Source organism: Orcinus orca, chromosome 7, assembly GCF_937001465.1.
Source record: "Orcinus orca chromosome 7, mOrcOrc1.1, whole genome shotgun sequence".
Classification (NCBI taxonomy): Eukaryota; Metazoa; Chordata; class Mammalia; order Artiodactyla; family Delphinidae; genus Orcinus; species Orcinus orca.
The window spans coordinates 48,816,168-48,839,198 of NC_064565.1; the positions used below are offsets into that span (position 1 = coordinate 48,816,168).

At 33.6% G+C, this 23,031-nt stretch overlaps 1 protein-coding gene across 22 annotated transcripts in view; it reads right to left on the minus strand.

Moving 5' to 3' along the window:
* Positions 1-23,031, minus strand: part of BAZ2B (bromodomain adjacent to zinc finger domain 2B) — a 398,760-nt gene that overhangs the window by 172,562 nt on the left and 203,167 nt on the right. The window contains exon 1 of one of the 22 annotated variants that reach the window (XM_033421797.2): positions 923-1,196. The exons of 19 other annotated variants lie outside the window; for them this stretch is intronic. The gene's annotated coding sequence lies outside the window, so the exon portion shown is untranslated. Of the gene's footprint in view, positions 1-901; positions 1,197-23,031 lie in introns of those variants that run through there. 2 more of the 22 variants (XM_049712006.1, XM_033421801.2) reach the window with 2 other exon arrangements.

Consider the following 23,031-nt stretch of genomic DNA (forward strand, 5'->3'; position numbering starts at 1 on the left):
AACAATATGTAGAATCCTCTGGTAATGTTACATTAGGGATTTAGCAAAACTAACAATTTTGTTGAAATTAAAAGGGCAGTTATATGGTGTTTATTTTAAACTTTACTTTCCACTATTTTACAATAGAAATAATTTTTCTATTATTTCCTTGTCTACTGTGACTCCTAAATGTTTTCCTATTCTATGTTCAGGGTCCATTTTATAAAATACTTATGAATAATCATTTTCTTTACACTTTGTACTACCATAAAGAAAAACAACATTCATTTTACTTAGCACACATATGAACAGTAGGCAAGAAAACCAAGGTAAGCAGTTTAAATGATTGTCCCAAGACCACAGATGGAGTGACTGCCAGCTTTAGGATTAAAACTAAGAAGCTCATTATTCCCCTTCTTATATTCTGAGTACTTAATATTGTTTTTACATCACAGGGATCTCATAATTAATTTAAGAATAATAATTTAATTTAATAATTAAAACAATTATCAATAATCCTGACAATATATTTAAATAGACTTCTGAAATGTATTAAATAAAAATAAAATTAGTTTACCCAAATATTCCCTGAAAAAATTAATCTGATTTACTACATAAGTTATTTTTAAAATTTTGCTTAGAGTGCCAAGAAAGTGACAGCTTAATATAATTTATCATTTCAATGTCTTTTTTAAAAGCTAATTTCTCTAACCAAAATCTACAGTAAGTTGGATTTAATACCAAACAAAAATACTTTTCCATTAAAAAAAAAAAATCCTCCAAACTTAAAACAGTAGTTTCTACTCTAATTGTAAACTTCAACTTCAGGAATTACTTACAACAGATATATCTAAGAAAAGACAATGATAAAAAGTAAAGAAAACACAAAATACTACTGCATTTACAGGAGAAAAAGACATACAGTATAATATTAACAGCTTACTGTGGAGAGTGGGTTTAATCAGGAAGTAGCCATTATCCTTTCGATTCAGAGCAGTGACAGCACTCCAAAACAACAAGCCGTGATATTTTTCAGTTAAAAGGCATGAAAGAATACCTACTATTGTGTCCTAGCTTTGCTGACCCCAAAGGTCACCATATGTCTTTTATCAGAAGCTATCATGAAAACATAATCCAAGTAAGCATTTACAATGCTTTATTTGTTGAAACACCTAAAATCTACCTAACACAACCTCTCTCTCTCAGTTACTCACAAAACATGGCTGTCTTATTCAGAGATTAGCAATTATTGTAATGAGATACTGTCGGAGAGGGTCAAATAGTACTTCCTGCAGTTTACACATCTTGATTTCCTGGTAAACAAACTGAAAGGCAGGTGGAGCACTTAGATCACCAGTAACCATGAATGCTCACGTGACAAAACTAAGCCAGGTGAGGTTGATGTCTCAATCTTTCTTTTCTTAATTTTATTAACGTCAAAACAGACAATAAAGAGTTCTATCTTTCTTCCTTTTTTAAGGAGGGTTTATTCCTGACATGTGAAGGCACACAGTTTATAATAAAGAATGCTTGAGAAACGAATCTGTTTAAGTAGGTTTTAAAAATTACTTCTCGGCAGGTAAATTTAAAAACAAGGCAACACTAGCTAACAAGGTTTGAAAAGAAACTAAGATTAACTGTTCAAAAACCTGCTAACTGTAGGGAAATGTCTTTGAATTTCAATTCCTTCAAGAAAATAGATAAAAGAAGTTTCTGAGTTATAAATAAAGACAAGCTCTTGCAAAATAAAACTATAATTCATGTGGCAGTCTTTGGGAAAAAATCTCAATTATATGAATCAAAAAGTTTACATAACTTGAAGCTACTCCCTGCATCATTTAAAATTCATATTTCAAAAAGAAAACAAAACCTAAAATATTTAACTTGAGCATTTAAAAATACATATTGTTAGCTTGAAAATTAAATTTCTCTGTCCTTAGTTTTTCCTCCAAATTGCTGTTTTTTCACTCTGAAATTTGTAGTATAGTTGAATGAAGATTGATTTAAACTAACTAAGGGTATAAAACAAACACACACTCTGTCAAAATGATAAATTCACTAATTTAAAAATATTTAGGAGATTTTTTAATCTACAAAATTTCATTTATCTTTAAAATTCTATATATTCTAAGGCCCAGCATCTGTCCTAACTATTATGAACACAGCATGCTTTAATTTTAATGCAAAGAGCTCTTAACGACCCTTTTACAGCAATATAATCAAGGCATTAAATTATATAACTTAAATCAGGTGTATATTTACTCTGCAAAATAAAACTCTAATGTATTGCAACAGAAAACAAAACAAAGTGACAATAAAATCACTGACAACAAAAAGAACACCTAAGTAGACAAGACTGTGCCAAGAATACAAAATATCAGAACAGATTATGTTACAAACATTTAATATGTATCATTTGAAAGGAGTACATATTTAATACTGAACAACATTAATGCAAGTTGCTAACCACCATCTTTACTATGATGACGCATGAAATAGCAAATTTTCAGAAAACTATTACTAAAAGTTTCAGCTGAATTTCTTGGTCCAATTAAATAATTCAAATATCCTATAGTTACTTGGAACGCAAGACACAGCCCTTATTTCCTTTATAGATAATTTAAGATATAATTCCTACCAAATAGGTAGCTTTGACTATGTAATTCATATATGGAAACAAAACAAAATTTTAAATTAGAAAACTATTATTTCAATTATTTCAAAGAGCCATGAGTATCTTAGTTTCCCATATGGATCAAATTCAAAGGATAATGAAATTAAAATAGAGAAGTAAAGAAAATAAATTTGAAATTTTGTTTCATTCAAGGTAGTTTTTATCAAATGTCAGCAAATTTCAGGGTAAGAGTTTACAATTCAGTTGAAAGGGCAAGGGTGAAAACCAGGGTAAATATGATACCCTCTGAGTTAGAAAAAGACCCCCTCTGAGCTAACGTGAGAAAAGGAAACCTTTTCCTCCTCTAGATATATTTCAGCTCTAACTTGTTCTCGCAGTCAGGCACTCTTGCGTAAAGCACACTTAGCACAACGAACTATACCTGGCAGTTCTGTACAGGGAAAAACCTCCAGAAATGATTCCCTTGCCCCTGGCAGGTCTAAGAACCACAGAGGAGATTAGTCCTCCATGACTTCAAGAATTCATGCAAAATGAAAATGAAAGACAGGAAAGGGGACAGGAGAAGGAAGAGAGGCTCCTACATTTATTTGCTTACATTCTGCTGACAATAAAGAAGCTTTCCATAGTTATTTATATCCCATCTTATTTCAAAATAACTTAAGGTGACTTATGGACATATGATTAGTAAAACAGAATGCTTTCAAAATGTAAATTAATATGAATAAAGGGAAGCAAGAAGATGAAACACAAAGTAAAGCTGGAACATAGAAACGCCTGTCATAAGGCCTTGCACAACTCTAAGACGTGAGTGGTTCAGCTCTGAGCTTCCTAGCAATCAAAGTAAAGTGGGAAACAAGATCAAATTATAAAATTCTCATTTTGTATAAGCTGCATTTTACAAATAAGCACCAAAGCTTTCCCTAGTACTTAGAACTGAGAGAAATATCTTCATACTTTTCAATAATGCAACCCTGGACAAAAAATAATTTTCTCAACAGCATCTTTACAGAGATTAAATAACAAATTTCATATAGAATTCCTTTCAACTTTTCTTCGGGGCAAGTTGGTATCATAACATGATGAAAGGTTACCCAGAAAATGAGCCAAATTGCTAGGAAGCTATGTATCTAACTGGGATCTTTAAACAAACACTAACAATCCCCAGCATCTTTTGTTAAATTCACAGTCCATTTTCATATTCCAAGTTCATATTTCATTTTCTAAATGCAGATTCTTCTGCTGGATGAGTAAATAAAATGGACATGCAAGTGATAACTGTGGTTCCAGATCAAGGAGAAGACATTGGTAGGATAGGTCCAGACACTTAAGAGGGATCTCTCTTTTTAACTTAAAACAGTTCCTCTCTCCCTCTTTGTTGACCTTCCATGATCCTGCTCAGTTCAACAGCCTGGGAGCCCAATCTCTGATGATTTACATTCCTCCTCAGTTTGGTATTTGTAACTACGGTAGAGAAATCTGACTTATTAGAGTTTCTAGATTCCTACCTTCTCAGACAGTCTGCACCAATTTCAATTTATTTTAGAGCATGAATCTTGGCATATTTTTGCAGCATTTACTTTTCATATTATTGGTGGGGGAGAAAGACAGTAAAATTAATATAAAAGCAATTTCTTATTTCCCATTTTATTATACAAGATAAAACAAGGTCCACAATGGTAGCACCTCAACACACCATGCATCTGGACTGAATAATACTAAAATTTAACAACGCTACAATCTAATTTTTATGTGGGGTAAAATAAGTAAGTAGTAGCAAATATATTCCATTACAGTTGTGTTGGTCTCTTCGCTGTCTCCCAAAGATGCCAAGGTTATGTTCTCTTACCTACCAGTTTGTTTATATTGTTTCCCATTTCTTCCTTACCACACTATCAGCTTAGATCTCATCACTTTCAGGAGGCTCCTCACTCAGAGCCTAACTATTTGAGCCCAGAAAACCTTCTTTCTCCACATGATTTAGCTCTATATTACTCTCTAATTATTTTAGGGATCTCCCTTACTAGATTTTGAAATTTCTTATTTTGTATTACCCATTGTGAACAATAAAATGTAAACATTATAAGTACAAATTAACTTAAGATGGTGCATTAATAAACTGCTGTACATATTTATAACAGCTCATGTTTGTCCAACATAAACAAGTTACTTATTATGATTGTATCAAGTGAACCAGAAGGCCAATTTTTATTTTAATTTCTTTATTTTTGGCTGTGTTGGGTCTTCGTTGCTGCGCGCCGGCTTTCTCTAGTTGCAGCAAGTGGGTGCTACTCTTCGTGGCAGTGCGCGGGCTTCTCATTGTGGTGGCTTCTCTTGTTGCGGAGTATGGGCTCTAGGTGCGGGCTTCAGTGGTTTCAGCATGTGGGCTCAGTAGTTGTGGCTCGTGGGCTCTAGAGCACAGGCTCAGTAGTTGTGGCGCACAGGCTTAGTTGCTCCACGGCAAGTGGAATCTTCCTGGACCAGGGCTTGAACCCATGTCCCCTGCATTGGCAGGCGGATTCTTAACCACTGTGCCACCAGGGAAGTCCCCAATTTTTATTATATAGATAATTTCTAAATGATATACAATCAACCTATATTAAATCAAATCTTGGGCTTTTCTATTTTCGAGCTTGTCAAAAGAATTTTAGTTGTGACAACTTTTGATAACACTACCAAAAGCCAACTAGATTTTGTAAATTATTGTCAGACCTCAAAATAACTAAAATTAAATGACAATTGTGTCCAGTACAGTTTGATCCACATTTGAATTCATATACATAACCCTAAGAGTCATGCAGTCTTTTACCTGATTAAATGAACTCTTCCAATGTGGAGCCACTGAAATTTGTTATTTCTGAATTTCCTATTTTATGAAAATTGAAATCTAACTATAGTAATCTCAACATACAATTTTTGCTATTGCAAAAGGTAGTAGTATTTACATTTGGCATAATATGTACACTTGCTTAACATTCTTCTTGCAATAAGAAAACCCATCCTAACATTTAAAAATATGTTAGAAAGCTTATGGTTAACCTCATATTAATTATCAGCTTAAATCAATCAAGATTATAGTCTATTCATGTAAAAAGTTATAGGATAATTTAAATGGTTACATTATTAACCACCTTACAATTGTTTATTTCAGGGAACAAAAGTAGGAAATATATCTATAATATAAATTGAAAAGCTTTGAATAAATTTAATAACAAAAGAAAGAATGTAATTCAATTTTCTTTCTTTTCCTAAAAGACAAACTGAAAAGAGTAAACCAAAGAAAGCTACACATATATATTTTTTCATTTATTGTAACATAATAGATACACACAGAGCCTGTAAAAATACAATATTCATTTTGCTGCAGAAGAACAGACATTGCATAACAATGAGATTTGCTAATGAAATCAACCATCAACCTGGAATACATATGTATTAAACCAAGACCCCAGTGTCATTTTCTTTTTGCACCGTTTGTTCTTTCTTTCATTTTTTCTTGACCTTGTCAGTATTTTTGTCCTTTAGATTTTGGAACTTTGGTAAAGAAAAATCAAGACTATAACATTATTATATAGAGTACTGCTTTTTATTCATCACATTTATTTTTAATGTAAATTCCAATTGTTCTGCTTCTATCAGCACTATTAATGTATCTTTGGGGAAAAAAAAAATCAATAGATGCTACCAGAAGAAACAAAGGAGGTTTATTTCTATACAAAATTGTTGAATCAGGTTTGAAGAAAACTTTTATCAACATTTGACATAAATTCCATATAAAAACTTTTATAGCAATATTAGTTCTTACTTAAGAAATAAGAAAATAATAATATATTTTAAAGTCACTTTTGTAATAATGTAATTCTTCCAGCAGTTCTCACTACTGACAATTAGTAGGTGAAATAATGTAAGGTTGATATAATAATCATGTTTTTAGATAAAAATCATAACTTTTCCCCCCAAAATGCTCTGCTGTTCTGGTCTACAAAGTTAATCACTAATTTCCATTTATCAAAAATAAGCAATTTTGAGAATTTCCTTAAAGATTTATGACTTAAATTTACAATTTAGTTATTACAATTTTCTATAAAAGCCCAAAAGGCTATGAAAATATTTGATATATATGTCTTAAAGAAAAGCATTAATGTCCCTCAGAATTGATTTATATCTTTTTGAGTATAAGCTATTTAACTAAATGACTATCTGTCCTATTGGTTGTCCATTTACACAAATTAAGTTTTCAGTTCACGTGTACTACAGATAAAATTAACAGCCTAGCCTGCTGTGGTATACAACTGCTACTAATTCATGATTATAATAGTTTTTTTTTAAAGCAGTACTTATACCAGCTAAAACAACTTTAGCCAAACAAAACTGTTTCCTATTTTTATTTTCATAACTTAATATCTAACCTCAAACAATATCCTGAAAAATAACAAGTCAATAAATATTACAGTTTTATTAGAAAAGTAAACCAAACAGACATTCCTTATCAAACTTAAATTCTCTGAAAGTTGGCACTGACAGTCTAATAGTTCTCAAGGCTAACTATTTTAAAAATAGTGAAGGATAATTTTAAACAAAGAACTACATAATCACAGGGCAATCATTAATCCACACACAAAATATTTCCCTAAAACCCCAGAAATTTCTGTTAAAATGGCAAAATATAAATCAGACTGTAGAGAAACAGACAGCTAAAAAAATGTCTATGGCAATACTGAAAACCTACTTTCACTAAGGCAAAGGATGAAATCCTAATAAATTGTGGTGATAGGCTTTGGAAGGTTATCAAGCTCCTTGCTACTCAAACTGTAGTCCACAGGCCAGCAACGCTGAAACTACTTGTTAGAAATAAAGAATTTCAAGCACTAGCCCAGACCAAATGAATCAGAATCTTATGCACATTAAATTTTAAGAAGCCATGATCTAGAGAATTCCTTAGCCTACCTAACAATTTGTATATCAATTCCAGTAACTCCTGATATTCTAATAACTCCTCAAAAATCCATATTAAAATGCAGAATACTCGGAGAATAAACTATTTGTCACATTCAAAGCCCATTACCTACTATTTGCTTAATTATCTGAAGTTTCGTATTCACATGGACTACAGATTTTAAATTTGTAGTAATACAAAAAAATAAGGTGGGAATAATGTATTTTTTGTAAGATCTTAGAAAATATTAAATAAATGGATAAAATTGAAGTATTATACAGTCTTAGCAATTATTTTAAACTACTTCAACAAAAGAATCCTTTCTTAAATAAAATCCTGTGAAGAAGCCCTGTATAGTAAAAAAGAAATAAAGGGCTGCTCATTGGGGCAGAGGAAGCACCCAGCAGTAGCCAACACATCTCAACAGAACCAACTCATACGATTCCTCAGAGTACAGTTCGAAAACCTGATTTAAGGGAATTTGAACTTAAGAGTCTAAAAGTGAACTGAACAACTGTTATACTGATCACAGATAAAGTTTACTATTCATCAAAGCAAGTTGTAAAGATCACTAAATAGAAACCCACCCATAATTTAGTTTTTCTATACTGTTTTAAAGTAAGAACACTAGATAAAATTACATAATTAAGCATTTTTTTTCTAATTCAAATTGATCTTTCCCCAAATAGGTCTAATTGGTGAACTTGGATTTAACTAATATGTTATCTTCAATTAAATTATTTTAGTTAACAGTTTGCCTACCTTATATAAGACATTATGTTATATGCTATATGGGCAATACAGATGAATAGACAAAGTACTTATCACCGTGGAAGGCTAAGACAAATACATGAAATACAGTATGTGCCAATAAAAGCAACAGACATATAGTACTACAGGAGCAAAGTTAACTGTGGATATCAGAAAAGACTTCATGCAAAGCTAACATCTTAAGTAGGCCTTGAAAAGTATATAGGATTTTTTTGAAAGGCAAAGATGGCTAGGCAGAGGAACTAGGGAAAACGGTATACTAAGTGGAGGGAAAACAATATGCTGAGGGTAGAGGCTGAAAAGTATTGGGCATGCTCAAAGAATAGCTTGAGATAGCTTGCAAGTCCCCCAATAACAAGAAGCATGAGTTATTAATTTTTACAGTAGTAGCACTTACAAAACTCAAGTGTTAATACACTTGTATAGCCTAATAAAAGCTTTCAGTATCTACTGTTTGAATGAATGAATTAATCAATAAGTGAATGTAATCTAGTCTAGCTAGTATATAAGGCATATATAGAAAATAGTGGGAGATGTGGCTGATAAGCTAGTTTAGGACCTTATTAGAGACAACCTTGAACATCACTTTAAGTGTTAAATTTATTCAACACTGCAAACAGTGGTAAACTACTTGCATTAGAAATATTGATCTAGCCGTTTTAAGTAGGATGAATTGGAGCAGAAAGCGATTTCCAAGAGGGATATTACAATATTCAGCCTGTTGCAAAAGATTAGGCAAGAGGAAAGGGTCTGAACTAAGATTGTGGCAGTTGAGTCAGAAATACTGAGATAAATATGAATATGAAAGATAAGATGAATCAATTCTTTTTTTACTTGTTGACTGGTCAAAGTAGAGCAAGAAACAAAAAATTAAATTATAGATGTAAAATCTATTGAACTTCATAGCAGATTCTACATAGACGGGGTAGGAAGGCAAAAATTAAGGAAAATCCAAAAGTTGGGAAAAATGTAGACCAGGAAATCTCTTATGCACTTATGGTGTAAACTCATATAACCACTGCAGAAAGAAATTAAGCAATACTTAGTAAAATCAAAGCTGTATGTAGTCAATATCACAGAAATTCTACTTCTGGGTATGTAACCCAGAAAAACTCTCATACATATGCATAAAGTCATATACAATAAACTACAGCATTATTTGCATAGTGAAATACTAGAAAATAAATAAAAGATTGTGGTGTGTTTTTATAATGAAATATATAGCAATTAAAATAAATGAACTAGAGCTACACATGTTAACATGGATATATATATCTTTAATATACAAATACAACCACTTATGGGAAGTAAAGGTTTTGTTGGTTTGTTTACTTCTATTTATCATCTTATTTAAGATAGGACAATCTGAAATAAATCAGTCAAGTAAGGAGAAGCTGGATATGTCTTATGAATAATCAATGAAACAAGTCTCTGGAGGACACAGAAAAGGATAAAAATCAAAAAGCATGAATAAAGTCTTAGGTTTAGTAAGGAGGCAAAACATTTTTTGTTTGTTTTTACCAGGACTGATTTATTTTATAACTGGAAGTTTGTACTTTTTGAAAACCCTCACCGATTTCACCCACCCCCCCACCTCTGGCAACCACCAATCTGTTCTCTATTAACTGTGAGTTTGGGTAATTTTTTTTGTTTTTGTTTTTAGATTCCACATATAAGTGAGATCATACAGTATTTGTCTTTCTCTGTCTTACTTCATGTAGCAAAATGCCCTCAAGGTCCATCCACGTTGCTACAAATGGCAGAATTTCCTTCTTTTTATGGCTGAGTAATATTCCATTGTATAAATATATAACACATTTTCTTTATCCACTTATCCATCCGTGGACTCAGGTTTTTTCTACGTCTTAGCTATTGTTAAGTAATGCTGCAATAAACATGGAGGTGCAAGGTAAACCAATTTTTTTTTCTCAGAGATGGGTGGGAAGGTAGAAGAAAAAAAGACAATTTTGTAACTTTTTAATTTGAAATAACTATATATTTACAGAAAGTTGCAAAAATAGTATAGTGAGATTGCATGTACTCATCACTCAGGTCCCACTAATGGTTACACCTTATATAACTATAGTGCAATATCAAAACCAGGAAACTAACTACAATGTATACATATAGTTCTATGTCATCTTACCACAGATCTAGATTCATGTAAACAGCACTGCAAACAAGATACAGATCTATTCCATCACCACAAAGATCTTTCTCATGCTACTCCTTTACAGTCACACCCAAACCCCGCTCTCCTCTACCATCCTTAACCCCTGGTACCACAAATTTGTTCTCAGTCTCTATAATTTTGTCTTTACATAAATGGAATTATTGAGTGACCTTTTGAGATTGACTTTTCTCACTGAGCCTGATGTCCTTGAGATCTGTGTATCAATAGTTGATACCTTTGTATTGCTGAGTAGTATTGCATGATATGGACACACCATACCGTGTTTAGCCATTCACTTATTGTAAGACATTTTGATAGTTTCCAGTTTTGGCTATTACAAATAAAGCTGCTATAAACAACCATGTACAGTCATTTTGCTGAGATAAATGCCCAGGAGTGCATTTGCTGGGTCATGTATTTCACATATGTTTAGTTGTTTTCTTGTTTTTTTAAGAAACTACCAAACTCTTTTCCAGAGTGGTTGTACCATTTTACATTCCCAATGGCAATGTATAAGAGCTCAATTTCTCCACATTCTTGCCAGTGGTAGATATTGTCACTAATTTTTGTTTTAGCTGTTCTGATAGGTGACTAGTGATAGTTCATTTTTGTATTTTTCTGATGGCTAATGATTTTGAACATCTTTTCATGTGCTCGTTTGATATCTGGATATCCTCTTCAGTGAAATGCTACTTCAGTGAAATGTTACCGAGTTTTCTAATTAGACTGTTGGCATTTTTACTGTTGAGTTTTGAGAGTTTTTATATATCCTAGATATGAGTCCTTTGTCAGATATGTGGTTTTCCATATTTTCTCCTAGTATATAGCTTGTTTCTTCACCATCATAACAGGGTATTTTACAAAGCAAACAGTTTTAATTTTTGTAAAGTCCAATTTACTGATTTTTTTTCTTTCAAGGGTTGTGGTTTTTTGTGTCAGGTGTCAATATAAGAACGCTTCACCAAGTTAGGATTTACAGATTTTCCCTTACGTTTTCTTCTAAAAGTTTTACAGTTTTATGTTTTACATTTATGTCTATAATCCAAACAGATCTTGAACTGGAAAAAAGGAGAACTGATAGATCTGTTTATAAGAAAGTCTTCAACTACTTGGTAGAGTTATTTGCCACATTTATTGGGTATCTACTTAAAGTATGAAACACTTAAGATACAGATACAAGGTACAGGATACAGAGAATGGAGAAAACACATAGTTTTATTTCATTGTTTTAAGTGCTTTGGCAGAATTGTACATCAGTGTACCTGACTTAGACAGGAAGAACTTGAGAGTATTCTTCAAGAAGAGTATGTCTGCTCTAAGTCTTTAAGAATGGAGAAATTAGGCTACTCACAGAGGGAAAGCTATGTCAGGAAGAAATAATAGCACTGAAGAAAGGCAAAAAGACTATATACCCACTGCCTGCTTTAAGGAAGTATAAATGGTTTCAAAGTTGGGGAATACTAAGTATGGGAAATTTAGGCAAAATTTTAGATGTAGACAGGAGACAGATTGTAGAAGATATCATGTGCCCTGTAAATGAGATTAAATTTTATTCCGTAGTGATGGGAAGCTAGTAAAGGATTTTAAGTAGGTGAATAATCAAGTTAGATTTGTGATGCCATTTAAATGGTCACTGAAGAGGACGCTGAATCTGGACACAGCAAGACTAGAGGCAGAGCCACCAGTTAGGAGGCTACTGTGATAGCCCAGGTGAGGCATGATGCAAACCTACATAAAGATTTAGGCATCACGAATAGAGAAAAAGGATGGATTTGAGAATTACTTAGGAAAACAATAAAGAAATGTTGTCTTTACTGAAAAAGGAGGCAGAGAGAAATGTTGGCTTAAGGAGCATAGAGGTTATGAAACAGCAATTGTGGAAAATCCTTTTAGTAACCAATAGTTAATCTGTAGGATTATATAATACAGCATTTACCAAAGCATTGAAAAACACTAGCCCCTCTTAAGAGGTTCTTTGAAGGAAGGGTCAAAGATTAGAGATTCACAAAACATGTTAGCACATTAAAAGATGTGCCTAAACAGTTGTTAAACAAAACAAAACCTGTTTACCTTTGTTTAACATTAACCCTAGGTTTTCCAAACTTACTTGACCATGGAATCTTTTTATCAAGCAATACTCACTCTACACAACTAAGGCTCTAGCAAAACTATTTTGGGGATCACTGGTTTAGCAACAATATGAGCTTTAGTTAAGCTTACAGCATAATTTTTTTCAATATTCTCTTTTTTTAAAAAAACTTAATTCTTAAATGTAGGTCTATGTGAAATCTCTCTAGCTTCATTTATTACTCCCTTTCATTACTCACAGCACTCCAGACACACTGGTTTCCTTATTGTTACCGGAATATGCCAAGTACAATCTTCCTCAGTGTCTTGGCACTGGCTGTTTTCTTTGGAAGAGTCATCACCCAGATATATTCATGACTTGCTCCTTCACTTTCCTAAGATCTCTGTTAAACTGTCATCTTCTTAGGAGGGGCTTCACCAACCACCCTATAACAAATACTAACTTCACAACCCTGACACTCATGACTCTTAATTTGCTTTGTCTTTTTTCATAGTGTTGATTGCCATCTAACATAGTAAATATTAGTTTATTAACTGTTATCTCTTTCGCTCATTGACTGTTAGCCCCACGTGTGCAGTCTGTTTTGTTCACTGCCTTATCCTCAGCATTTGCAATGTACTGGGCACCCAATAATTAGTTACTGAATAATTTAGTAACCATCATTTAACCTCTATCTGAGTGTATTTACTTCATATCAAAGTAGATTATAGGTGAATAGCTACATATCAACATATCCATTGATAGGAATAGTATTCTTTATGATGTTATGGTTAATATTTTTTATGCCCACTTTCTATCTCAAATGTCTAACCAGTTTTATCCTTAAAAACAAAAACCCAAAAGAAAAAAAACTTACTTCAGGATTTGGGGACCTTTCAAATTTTTCTCCTAATCAAAAACAATTAATTGTATAATTTATTTTTTTAATTTATTTTTTTTTGCGGTATGCAGGCCTCTCACTGCTGTGGCCTCTCCCTTGCGGAGCACAGGCTCCGGACGCGCAGGCTCAGCGGCCATGGCTCACGGGCCCAGCCACTCCGCAGCATGTGGGATCTTCTGGGACCGGGGCACGAACCCGTGTCCCCTGCATCGGCAGGCGGACTCTCAACCACTGCGCCACGAGGGAAGCCCTAATTGTATAATTTTATCTTTAGAAAATGCATGGACATTATTTTGAATAATTGTTGTTAAATTTCTCTTTAAGTTTACTTCTTTAGACACTGGCTTAAGAAAGACTACAAATTGAAGCAATTTGTACAGCAACCTTGACCTTCTAGAACAAAGGGTAGTTTTCTTCCATGATGTACAGAGATTCCTTTCTATAACTTTAGCAACTGTCAAATGCTTTAGTAGGTTTTACGTGTGTAATGCTTCCACTTTTAATTTTGGCCATGACTTACTACTCTTCAGTATAAGTCAGCTGTCCAACTGAATATACTCCACATGGTAGTACACTCTCATGGAGACCTCTAAAAGCTGGATTCCTCTAAAAACTGGATTTCTCACTGATACATGCAACAATATTTCATTCAAAACATTTCAGTACAAAATCTACAAAACCCTCAAATATTTTAATATGAAATGCTATCTCTAAAAGAAAGAACCTTTAAAAATACACAAATAACACAAGATACATATTTGACCCAGGTATAAACTCTTCATTCAACAAAAATTTTTCTGTACAGCAATCTAGCAATGATTAAAATGATAAACTTGAAGTCTTTCCAATAAAAATATGTGCAATTAAATAGTAAATAAAAGTCTCTAAAATTATGTATGCTCATTATGCAGTGGTCATGAATAAGTAGGTATACTCTGTAGTATTCTAAGTTTTATTCAAAGAGACTAGTTTCTTTTACCTTCATAACTAGAGCTATTTTATATGTATAACAAGGCATAATCTAAGAGTCACCTAACGTTTTTCATGAACTAGTTTAATGACCTTGGTTGAATCACAGTCTATGAGACTCAGTTCCTTCATCTGTAAAATGAGAAAGTTTGTCTAGGATTTTTAACATATTTTCTAGCTTTAATATTCTGTAATTCTAAAAATATACTTTTTCAATTAAACTCTATTGGTTTTACCCTTGCAAACTAACTGAGAAATATTTCTGATTCCAAGAAATTCCTGTTCCCTTAAAAGCTTACTTCTTTAAGAACTAGATAATAAAACATATTTCTATTTCTCTGTAACGAAAACACCTCAATTTGTACTGAAATATGATAAGTACTGTTTAACTATGTTAGGTGAATAAAAGCTGAGGACAATTTATTAGAGCATAAGAAAGACTCCTAGAAGGAGTCTAGAAGGTCACAGACTGTGTGCTGAGCTGCTAGCAAAACATCTATGATGCTCCAAAGCTGCCATTTTTCTTCCTTGACAAAGACTCCATCTGCCACTGAGCCATTTACAGCCTCCAAGTCAGAATATCAATGATTTCCAACCATTCTGCAAGCTTGCTTTCACCTTGACATCACCTCTGTAATACATCTAATGCAGAAGATACATATATCCCCAACTATAAGCATGAAGCCCATGCTTTATTCATCTGATATTCATCTTTATTCATTTAAACTACCCTCTAATGTACCATTTTTATTCATGCTGAATTGTAAAGGAATTTTAAAGTGCATATATTTGCTATAATTCTTGTTGCTTTACTTACTTGCTTTCAATCAGATATATTCATAAAACTTTAAAACCTGAAAAGACTGTACTAGGTAGTTTTCAACTAAGACAACAGAACTATATCATGTTTCCATTTAATATAATCTACTCTAAAATTATTTCATATAAAACATTTTATTTCCTTAAAAACTGAGAACATTAAAGCAATGAAGAAATGTTGATAAAATATAGTTTTGCACTCGAATCTGTGTTCTTTACATTGTAAACAAGTGAAACCCATTTACTTAGCAATGAAAGAGAAAATTTTTCAATTATATTTTGTTGTTTCCTACTATTTTTTAGTGGAAATAGATGCAAACTGCCAAAAACTATTAAAAATTCTTCTTCCATTCCTTTTAAACAAAAGCAGTATAGGGACTTCCCTGGCGGTCCAGCGGTTAAGACTCCGTGCTTCCACTGCAGGGGGCATGGGTTCGATCCCTGGTAGGGTAACTAAGATCCCGCATGCCACACGGTGCAGCCAAAAAAAAAAAAGCAGTATAATACTTAATCATCAATATTTATAAAAATGGAAATAACCTTACTTAAAATATTGCTTCTCTACAAAGTAAATAATGAATTAAGACCTACTCTGTGCAAAACATTAAGGGGAGTATAAAAAGTTTACAACAAGATTCTCGGCCTCAAGTAGAGGAAATAATAAACGTACTCATGAAAAACTATATAAAAAGACAAGGTATTTTACAGTGAGCGGAAGTGTGTTACACGAGAAGAAATTATAGATTACAGGTTAGGAGACAAGTCTAAATACATCTTTGCTCTGAACCCTCCAAGTACTTAGTCATTTATCTAGAAAAACCACTTACTCACCTGTAAAGTGAGGTGACTAGAATAAGTGATATCTAAAGTCTCTTCCTGCTCTAGCACGCTATGATAATAGGATACCATGAGTCTAGACGTCAGATGATTACAGATACTAACTGACCCTAAATTTTCAAAGGGTACTCCCTTTGGGTAGATATGGCTAGTCCTGAAAAGGAAATGAGATTTGAATTGGGTCTTGAAGGATGTACAGCATTTGAATATATATGCAGAGGCAGAAAAAGAATCTTCACAAAAAAAGGGAATATTATAAACAAAGACACGGAAAAAGAAATCATGATTTCAGATATGTTAATATGGCAATGTTAACCATAAGCAGTAAGAAGAGGAGACATGATCCTGGAGACAGAGAAGCTAGTAAGTAAACCAATAGACCAATCTAAACATGACCTAAATAGGGTGGTGGTAGGAATGACAGGAAGACAAAGAATGCAAAAAATACTGAAGCTAGAACACAGCCACTTTTAAGTTTGGATTATCTAGAGCCAGAGGAAGGAGAGTAATGCAAAATGATAACAGCATTCATATATTGATGTGGGAAATAGTGATACTATTAACAGAAATAGACCTGAAATGTGATCATCTTTCTAAAATAATATGAAAGAAATATATAATACATTAAAAAGAAATAAAATCATCTAATTTTCAGAAAAAGAATTGGATTAGGAAGTAGCTACTGATGCTGGAGTCTCTGCCATAAACTGTGTAATATCCAGCCAATCACTCTAAGGTTTGGTTTTCTAAAAGGAGAGTACTGAACATAATATGATTTTAAGATTCTTTTCAGTTTTATAATAACACATCATATTAATTTCTGAATAAACTTGAAATTGTAGAGGCAATCTTTTGAAATAGTCTTAATCCTGACTGATTGAAGATTTAACATTTTGCGTACATATGAAAAGTTGAGAAATACAAAGTAATTCAACCAAAAAATTATTTAAATGTTTATTTTCACCTACAGGTACAACCAAAACACAAGTGCCACAAAACTAAAGGCAAAAGCAGCAATTTCAGGACTAACCCTGCATTTTTGATCCTACATTACTCATTAGCTAACTCATTAAACACCTTTTACTAGGAACTAAGGGAAAACCAAAACAGAATAGTTTCCATGTTTAAGCTTATCTTAACTTTATTGGTGAGGTAAAATGAATGTATGTAAAATAATAAAAAGTTGCCTTTTGATATAGACTAACCCACATACAAAGAAAATCATAGCTTAACAATATTTCAAAGGGGAAATGAACCCCAAAGTGCAATCTAAAAAACATAATGGATATAAACTTTGGTTAAAGGAGAAAATATTCTTAGAAAGTTTCTTAAAAAGAGAGGCCACAATCAAATCAAAATTTTATTCATATTTCATACTTATTTTTATACAATGATTACTCATAATTTCAAGAAAAGGACCTCATATTTATTCCAATGTCATGATTAAAAATATATGGAGGATTTATAAAGTGTGCTTCTAGAGGTATGTGTGAAACAAAATAAAACAATTTTTTTCTAAACGTTAAATTACAATTAAATCATATTCTGAAATAATTTGTATTCTAAAAATAATTTTATATTAAGTTATAGCTTTAATATTTTTCAGGAAACTACTTAAATTTAACAAACATACAAAGGGGGAAGTCAACTTCTAGTAATGCCTTATTTCTTCCATGAAGTATGCTTACAATAAATAATTAAAACAGCATATCAGAGCTTATTACTATTAATTTCTCAGTACTTAATATTTACATTATACTCAACCAAAGATATAATTACATTGGCAGGTACTACACATGTTACAGTGTGGTAAATTTTTATTCTTTGGGAAAAATATTTCTATGCACTCATAAACTTCGATCTACAAGGTGACACCTTTCTTATTAAAATATATGTTTATTTTATTTGAAGACTAAACCTTCTCTAGTTTTCCTAATAAGTCCAATATTCAGTATGCAAAAATGATCACAATACAATACTTAAAATAGACAAAAAAAATAGATTAGAAATAGTGTTATTATAGAAGTACAACTTCAGATAATAATGAACTCAGCTCTCTTCAAAGATATGAATATCCTCTTCTCATTATTAACATTTAACTAAAATAAAATCAACTCTCTTCCCACCTCTCCAAGTGAAATCCACAGTAAAAAGTGGTCTGGAGTTACTGCAGTTGTCCAGTAGCTTCCTTAAACAATGCTGAGGATATCTGTGTGGCAACAGTCTAAATGAGTTATTGCTACTACAGTGATTTGATAATTGGTTGGGTCCCCAAGTTCTCATATATTAATCCCTCTTTAAATGGCGCCTTAGCTCAACATCATTAATCATTAGAGAAATGCAAATCAAAACTACAATGAGATATCATCTCACACCAGTCAGAATGGCCATCATCAAAAAATCTAGAAACAATAAATGCTGGAGAGGGTGTGGAGAAAAGGGAACACTCTTGCACTGCTGGTGGGAATGTGAATTGGTTCAGCCACTATGGAGAACAGTATGGAGGTTCCTTAAAAAACTACAAATAGAACTACCATATGACCCAGCAATCTCACTACTGGGAATATACCCTGAGAAAACCAAAATTCAAAAAGAGTCATGTACCAAAATGTTCATTGCAGCTCTATTTACAATAACCCAGAGATGGAAACAACCTAAGTGCCCATCATCGGATGAATGGATAAAGAAGATGTGGCACATATATACAATGGAATATTACTCAGCCATAAAAAGAAACGAAATTGAGCTATTTGTAATGAGGTGGATAGACCTAGAGTCTGTCATACAGAGTGAAGTAAGTCAGAAAGAAAAAGACAAATACTGTATGCTAACACATATATATGGAATGTAAGAAAAAAAAATGTCATGAAGAACCTAGGGGTAAGACAGGAATAAAGACACAGACCTACTGGAGAACGGACTTGAGGATATGGGGAGGGGGAAGGGTGAGCTGTGACAGGGCGAGAGAGAGTCATGGACATATATACACTAACAAACGTAAGGTAGATAGTTAGTGGGAAGCAGCCGCATGGCACAGGGAGATCAGCTCGGTGCTTTGTGACCGCCTGGAGGGGTGGGATAGGGAGGGTGGGAGGGAGGGAGACGCAAGAGGGAAGAGATATGGGAACATATGTATATGTATAACTGATTCACTTTGTTATAAAGCAGAAACTAACACACCATTGTAAAGCAATTATACCCCAATAAAGATGTTAAAAAAAAATGGTGCCTTAGACAAGAAAAATTAATAGAAGGTAACTGGATCACAGTATGGGTAAAATTATATACAGATTTGCTGAATACATGTGTAAATAACTATACATACACATTTAGAAACCTACTCAATCCAACAAATACTTACTGGAAACAAGTTTGAGGGCTTAAACTCCAACACTGTGAACAGACATATGTGAATAAGATAGTTTTGTCCACAAAGAGGTTACAACTGAATACTGTTAGTTAAAAACTTCTCAAAGAGTTTCATGCATAGTTTCACAGTGTTCATATTTTTAAATGAGGTAATAGCTTAAAAATCTATTTTTAATAACAAAGAAAATATAACTTTCTCAATACGCAGAAAAGAATAGTCTGAGAACCCTAAATGTATATCACGTATGGTAATGAGGGACAACTGTTAAGGATGCTCATGATACTCAATCCCTATGAACATTGGCATAGTTGCCATGAAGGTTTTGATGCTTTTTTACATTTTTTAATTTGTTAAAGAATAGAAGCATGAGGTGCATTAACAAAGAAATGAAAGCCAATAAGGACATAAAATGACAATTCAGCAAAATCATCCCAAGATCTTCACCAAATTCCTACTGCATTCATCTCATCAAAATTCTTATACAGGGCTTCCCTGGTGGCGCAGGGGTTAAGAGTCCCCCTGCCAATGCAGGGGAGATGGGTTCAAGCCCTGTTCTGGGAAGATCCCACATGCCACGGAGCAACTAAGCCCGCAAGCCACAACTACTGAGCCCACGTGCCACAACTACTGAAGCCTGCACTCCTAGAGCCCATGCTCCACAACAAGAGAAGCCATCATAATAAGCCCGCGCACCGCAACGAAGAGTAGCCCCTGCTCACCGCAACTAGAGAAAGCCCGTGCGCAGCAACAAAGACCCAACGCAGACAAAAATAAAAATAAAAAATAAATTGAAAAAAAATTCTTATACAGCACCTCGAAATGTCTTTATTATTTCAAAAAACCAATGTAAAGATGAAAAACTGTAATGATAATTCTCTTTAAAATGAAAAGCCTAACTGGATGCAGTTATCTTTTTCTGAATTAGGACAAAAATTATAAAACTAAACCAGTGTGGGACTTCCCTGTTGGTCCAGTGGGTAAGACTTTGTGCTCCTGGTGCAGGGGGTCCGGGTTTGATCCCTGGTGGGGAACTAGATCTCGCATGCATGCTGCAACTAAGAACTCCGCATGCCACAAGGAAGATCCCACGAGCCACAACTAAGACCCAGTGCAGACTAAATAAATAAAAAATAAAAAAAAACTAAACCAGTGTATTTGTTGATACTGTAAGAACTTCAAACATTAGCAAATGAAAGCAATTTTGAACTTTTAAACTGTTGTAACACTGTTACATTTAAACCTATGCTTAATAAACGAAATAAAAATGTCATCTAAAAATGTTGATATCACCATAGTGAAGAGTTGGAAGCAACTTGTGTCCACTGGAGGATGAATGGATAAAGAAAATGTGGTGTGTGTGTATATATATATATATATATATATATATATATATATATATATAATGCAATATATATATTTAAAAAGGAAGGAAATTCTGACACATGCTACAGTATGGTTGAATGTCTCAAGGACATTATAAATACTAAGTGAAATAGGCCAGTTACAAAACAAAAAATATTTTATAAACCCACTAATATGAGGTACTTAGAGTAATCAAATTCATAGAAACAGCACGTAGAATGGTGGTTGCCAAGGGCTAGAGGGAGTTCTGCAAAATGAAAAAGTTCTGAGATTGGTTGCAAAACAGTGTGAATATACTTAACACTATTGAACTGTACAATCAGAAATGGTTAAGGTGGTAAATTCTATGTTATGCATTTTTATCACAGTAAAAAAAAGAAAAGACCCTCAGGTGCTTATTCAGAGGTGCCTGGCTTAAAAGTTGATAAGGTATGTCTTATATAATTAAAAATAAATTAAAATTGTGTCCCTTGCACGGGTTTGATCACTGGTCCAGAAGACCCCACATGCCGCGGAGAAACTAAGCCCGTGCAGCCCAGCTACTGAGCCTGCGCTCTAGAGCCCATGAGCCACAACTACTGAGCCCACATGTCACAACTACTGAAGCCCGCACGCTTAGAGCCCGTGCTCCTCAACAAGAGAAGCCACCGCAATGAGAAGCCCACGCACTGCAACGAAGAGTAGCGCCTACTTGTCGCAACTAGAGAAAGCCCGTGCACAGAAACGAAGACCCAACACTGCCATAAATAAATAAATTTATTGATAAAATAAAATAGTGCATTTTCTACCCTTGCAAAGTAGAAAAAAAGCCTTTATATATTAAAAAATTATCAAGATTAAATTCAAATGATATTATATTTATTGATGTACTGATCAAACACATAGCATTTTTACTGAAAATCAACTTATTATATGTTATACAAAAACTGATTAGAGATTATATTTCCTAAAGAGATTCATAAGACTACACATTATTATAAACAAGGTTTAAGAGATCTTAAAAATATTAAAAATGATGTAAGCAAATAAATTATAAACAGCAGCTAAAGGAAATAATAAAAGATAGTCACGGTTCTCCATCCTAGAGAGGAGCACAGTGATATTTTATTCAGTTTGGGAGTGTAAGAAAGGCTTAATTGAGAAGGCAAATAAGTTTTAAGAATAAATAGTTCAATACAAGAAAATCCATCAATGTAACATACCACAGCAGAACGAAGGGGGGAAAAAATGACATGAGTATCTCAACCAACACAGATAAAATGTTTGACAAAATCCACCAATTTTTCATATTAAAAAAACACTCAAAACTAGTAATATAGGGTAACATTCTCAACATAAGAAGGGCATTCTGGAAAACCCACAGCAAACATCATAGTAAATGGTGAAAGACCAAAAGCTTTCCTCCTAAGATCAGGAAGAAGAAAAGAACGCCTGCTTTCACCACTGAAAGATCTAAGCTCCCAGTTGAGGACCTCAGAAGATGCTATCACCGCTCAGAAATAAATCAATTCTCTTTTTACAATGACACACCCCCTTCAAAAAACAAACAAAACAAAACAAAAACAAAAAACGAAACTTGCTGTGAAGACTTCCTCCAAAACTTTTAACATTTTATCTTCTTCCTACTGCAGGTACACTTACAAAAATGGAAGGTAAAGGGTGAGAGAAAACAGAAGGGGAAAAGGGCAGCAGTAATAAAGAGCACCATAACGATTTTTCACCCTCCACTTAGAAGAGAAATTTGACTTTCTAGTATATAAGTTAAATACCATTTATTTATTTTGCTATATAGCTGGAAATCATAAACTCTTTGTAAAGATTTTTTTGCAGCATAAACATTCCTGTTCAAATACTGATACCTGGCTCCTAGTATGCTTCAAAAAGCAGGATGAGGGCTTCCCTGGTGATGCAGTGGTTGGGAATCCACCCGCCAATGCAGGGGACACGGTTTGATCCCTGGTCGGGGAGGATCCCACATGCCTCGGAGCAACTGGGCCCGTGTGCCACGGCTGCTGAGCCTGCGCTCTGGAGCCCACGAGCCACAGCTACCGAGGACCGAGCACCTGGAGCCCGTGCTCCGCAGCAGGAGAGGCCACCAAAATAAGAAGCCCACAAGCAGCAATGAAGACCCAATGCAGCCAAAAATAAACAAACAAACAAACTTATTTATTTATTTGTTTATTTTTTTAAAAAAGCAGGATGAAAATCTTTGTA